This window comes from Pteropus alecto, unplaced genomic scaffold (assembly GCF_000325575.1).
Source record: "Pteropus alecto unplaced genomic scaffold, ASM32557v1 scaffold22, whole genome shotgun sequence".
NCBI lineage: Eukaryota > Metazoa > Chordata > Mammalia > Chiroptera > Pteropodidae > Pteropus > Pteropus alecto.
Genome location: NW_006434839.1, coordinates 3,372,537 through 3,377,745, shown reverse-complemented (window position 1 = coordinate 3,377,745; position 5,209 = coordinate 3,372,537). Strand labels below are relative to the sequence as shown.

The 5,209-nt window shown below is 35.9% G+C and overlaps 1 pseudogene; it reads left to right on the top strand.

The window, feature by feature from the left end:
• Positions 1-4,621: 4,621 nt before the first annotated feature.
• LOC112478811 lies at positions 4,622-4,740 on the top strand (annotated as a pseudogene).
• The last annotated feature ends 469 nt before the right edge of the window (positions 4,741-5,209 follow it).

The following is a 5,209-nucleotide window of genomic DNA, read 5'->3' as shown; positions in this document are numbered from 1 at the left end:
GGTTCTTCTTAATCTCGGCTCCAACCCACTTGGTAAACATAAATTTTCTCCTTTTGAAATAATAACAGGAAGACCTATGCATTTGACCAAAGGACCTTATCCACCAACTCTTATAAAAGGAGACCTTTTATATTACTGTCAAGAATTAATTGATATCTTGCAGAATAACTCTACGCTCATTAAAAGAGTCCTTCTACAGTGCTCCTGGGAGATAAAGACCAGCGTCTCTATTTGTAACTGGTAGATTTTGTCTATTGGCAAAGACATCAACTCAGACTTCCTCCAGCCTCATTGGAAAGGATCTCATCAGGTACTTTTAATCAATCCTTGTGTTGCCAAATTACAAGGTATTGACTCTTGGATTCATCTTTCTTAGCAAAGAAGGCTGACTCCAGAAGAACATTGGACCTCAGAACCCATCTCTGACACCAGACTATGCCTAACAAAGTCATTACCAGGACGAGAAGCAAGCATTTCTTCAGGATAAGAAGTAGACATCTTAATAAAGAAACTGACACCTGATACCTAAATGTTCACCAGAACACCTAACTGTAATAATTTTTCTTTTACTCTATTCCTTACTGTTTTTACCATCTTTTAGTTAGCCGACTAACCTTCTTTCAAGATCCTCTGCAAATAGCCTGGGTTCTCTGGTTTTTTCCCTGATAAAAGTTCACTCTGCCTTTCCCACTTTCTTTACCATTTAAATGCTCACTTCTTACAATGACAACTAAAACAAGCATCTTTTTCTTCTTATCCTTTTTTATAACCATTTACACTTAGAAACATAATGTCTTGACAAAGCTCTCCCAAAGTGCAGCTAAAGGAGGCAACCTCTATGTCACCAAATCCCTCAATCAAGGGAAGACCAATGTTTATCATTAGTTGTTCACTCCTGTTACCAATTTTGCAAACCTAGGCCTCCTTGGTCCTCTCATTATATACTTCAAAAATGTATTTAGTGAAAAAAGAAAAACAGAAACATGACCAATTTGTGTAGAATTTATCTATCTATTAGATATCAAGCAGATGAATTCTAGCCAGCACGCACATAAGCCCACCCTAGGTTAGGGGAAATTCTTTCTGTTATACCTATGAATCAGTTTATAAATGAGACTACTCTTGGAGGGGTACTTGTGTACCATCTGGGTTTACTTTTGTTTGTGGAATTGGACTAGACCCTCCAACTAAGGGATAAGCACTGTGGTGTCTTGACAGCTGGAAACTAGAAGGGCTTTGCCTATTGTACAATTGATTATTCCTATATCTGTTCATAGAAACACTCTATCATTTTCTAAGGGACATCATTTTAGCAGTCCCATTCAATCAGACTAGAAACAGATTGTCGGATCCTAAAGAGAAATGCTGTCTGGCTGTAGTGATGGCAAAGGACAAAGCATTTTCAGTATACTAATCCCCAGTGCAGAAGTATCTATCAACAGAGAGAAGATCAGAAACTTACCTGCTACTGTAGGTCAAACAGCTGAAGAAACAGCTAAAGCCATTTCTGCCCAGCAGAAATCCCTAGACCCCCCTGCTTGGGTAATTTTAGACAATCGTGTGGCCCTAGCCTACCTGCTGGCTAAACAAGGTAGAATCTGCACTGTTGTCTGTACTACTTGCTGTACGTATATCAATACCTCTGGAGAAGTACAAACCCGATTAAAAAAAAAAAGTTCAAGGAGCCAAATGGCTACAGAAAATAGGAAAGAATGACCCATTACATGACTTATTTAGCTGGTTACCTTCCAGAAAAGGAAATTGATTCCAATCCATATTACAAATTATTATCATGATATTCATAGGGTTACTGATCATGTTTATAGCACTTAAGTTTATGGTCTACTGCTTTTCTCATTGTTCGAAATCAATTGTAAAGACTAAAATTAGGTAGCACATAGAATAGAAATGATTAATCAGGATACTGCATTTGTTTAACTTTTGTAATCCTGAATAGGTATATATTCTCTTACGCTTTAACTATCGCTTTTGCTGAAAGCCATGTTCTGCTACTCTAATTTCTTACATCCTAGTTACCCAGCCTTTACAGACTTTGGTCACTGGGATTAAAACCCCTATGAAACTTTAGTTTCTTTTCCCTCCTCTATGCGGTAAGAGGGACTCAGAGCAGGAAGTCATACCATTCTGACAATGACAATGGGACTCAAGAGAGAACTGGATTCATCACTGGATTCATCGGCACTGATGCATCCTATGCAAAGGGAGAAACGAGGATTCATAAGAACTCTAATATCAGAACTTGTGGCCCAAAATTTGGATTTTTGCAGCTTGAGCTCTGAAGCTGCTTGCAGAGCATAACTAGGCCCTTTGGAGCTCTGGAACTGCCTGCAGGGCCTGCAGCCCCACTGGTGCTGATCGTACTGAAGGAAGCCAAAGTTTGCCACCCTATCTTTTTTGATATATTGATTTTAAGGTGTTTATTAAGAAACAAACTCAGAAAGAAACTTCAACCCGCCCCCTTTCTGCCCAAGGGATTCAGAAAGAAAAACCTGCTTCAGAAAGGAAACCTTAGGATGATCGCCTTAGCCTACTACGAATTAAGTATGGTAAACAAGAGTGCTAGATACCCCCAGTATTCCATCATTTGAGTTGCCAAGCAAGAATTTGCCTGCCATGTATGTTCTGCTCTACCATAACTACCTGTAAATCACCCATTCTTACTTCTGAAAGCCAATACTACACCCCCTACCCCTTTCTCCTTTGCCCTCAAATGTCATATATACCTAATGTTGCCTCTTTGTCTTTGCAATTTTCATGCTTATGTGAATTCCCCATGTAAATATAGTAAACATTTGATTTTCTCCTGTTAATCTGTTTCTGTTCGTTTGATTATTAACCTAGCTAGAAGCACTTAGAAGATGGGAGGAAAATTATTAATATTTTTTTTAGCCCCCACAATAATGTTTGATAAGTTGTACTTCTTATAGTCATTAAATAATACTCCTTGTTCTATAATCGTGTGATCAAAGACAGTGTTTTTGTTCTACCGGCGTGAGCTGAACTAGGACTTCATAAATGCGTAATCATGTGTTACCCCTTGTTCTCACCTCACAACCCCACCTCTTGATCACTGAGTCAGCTGACCATTGAAAGTCCAATTGCCCCACAAATCAGAAAACAAATGCTGTAAGTATATGGTCTTGTTTCCCCTAGCAACCCATCTCTAATCAGTAGTTCCTTGCAACTTTTGCCTTTATAAACCTTGCCCTTCATTTTGGAATGTAGTCTTGATTTATCTTGGTTTATAATGAGGACTACATTTCTCAGTATCCAAATCGTTACCTGGATAAACTCTCTTTAAATTTCTTTGAAAAGGTATCTCCAGGTTTTTGTTTTCAGAACAAAGCAGGAAAATCTCAGATTGGATAAAAACCAAAATGGAGAAACATCATCCTTCTTTTACATTGGTGGGTACAGGATAGTTAATGTTTATGGAACGTAGAGATGGTACCTGGGCAACGACATAACAGCATGGTCTCATGCTCTGTTGCTGGCAATTGTGCCTTCGAGGGATCTGGAAAAGAAAAGTACTCTGGTATTTCAAAGGTATGTTATCTTAGATGCATAAAAAAGACAATAGACAATTGCAAAGGTAAAGATTGACCTTTATCAAGGAAGCTACAGGCCCAGGAGGTGACTACCCACCATGATCTGATTTTAGTTAGGAATTTTTATGTTTAGACCACCCTGTCAGGTTACTTTCAGTCACTGAGTTTATAAGGCCTGCATGAATGCCTCCTTTTGTCAGGTTTAGTATGTGGCCCCTTTTTTATCCATGATCCAATCTGTGGACTATCAATGAATATTCTGATGATCTTTGGGCATTCTTTTTTCCTCTTATCTAATCTAAGGATGATTAAATGATTGTTTAACCATTCTCTTTTCTGATAGAATCTCACTACCAAGGGTAAATCTTTGATATATTTAGATCAATTCCTTTGTGACAAATGTAAACAAAAGTGGTCATAGGTATTCATAACTAAATTACCAGAAAAAAATTAAGAAAGCAAAGATCAAAAGAAGGTTGAAAGTAAGGACCAAATAAAGATATAACAAATTTTAACTTGTTGAAAATTAAAAAAAAAAAAAATTAAGGTAATAATATTGATAAATTCAAAATCTTGTAATTTGGAGGAAAAAGGAAAAATACAAAAACTTATTTTTCCAGAATTCTTTAGTTAAAATAGAACTCATCTAGAAAGAGATATATAGCAAAAGGCTTCAATGTGCTCCTTTACCAAAAATTCCAATGCTAAGGCTATATCCTCAGAAAAATAACCAGAGTTGTCAAAAAGATTGAGGTACAAGAATACGTGTTTTAATATTATTTATAAAACATAGTGAAAATTTAGAAACAATTAAAATGTTCCACAGGAGTAGAATTTATTTATTCACCAATAAATATTTCTTTAGTACCTATTGTGTATTGAGAAATGCTGAGTATAGAGATTCTCAAATAAATACATTATGATAAATGCATGTTATCTATTATGCAGTCATTGAAACTGATTTACTAATTTATCAATATATATTAAAATGAATAAATCTTTTCATTCAGCAATTCTACTTTGAAAAAATACACCTTAAAGAAACAATCCGAGTCTACAGCCATGCCACCCTGAATGTGTCCAATCTTGTCTGATCTCGGAAGCTAAGCAGGGTCAGGCCTCATTAGTACTTTGATGGGAAACCACATAGGAATATCAGGTTCTGTAGGCGGAAAAAAATAAAAGAAAAAAAAGAAACAATCCGAAATGAACACAAAGGTTTATGTAAAAAGAGCTCTATTTAATAGTACAAATTTTGCTTTTACTTATTGTAATAAAAATGTGTCTATGAAAAGGGATCATATGATACCTCCATATAATGGAAGTAGAAATTTATTTAATGGCATATAATTCATTTTGTGTTTTGTTTGTTTGTTTGTTTTCTTTTTATGGTATGAGGCAGGAGCTCAAATTTATTCTATTGTATGTGAATGTCCAATTTTACCAGCAACATTTGTTGGAAAATCTATGTTTTTTTCATTTGAATTGTTTTGGCACCCTTGTCAAAAATTGATTGTTACTGTAAAAGTTTATTTCTGGACTGTCAGTATTATTTCAATGATCTCTATGTCTATCTTTATGCCAGTACCACACTATCTTGATTGTGATATCCAAGACCTAAATATAAGAGCTAAAACTAT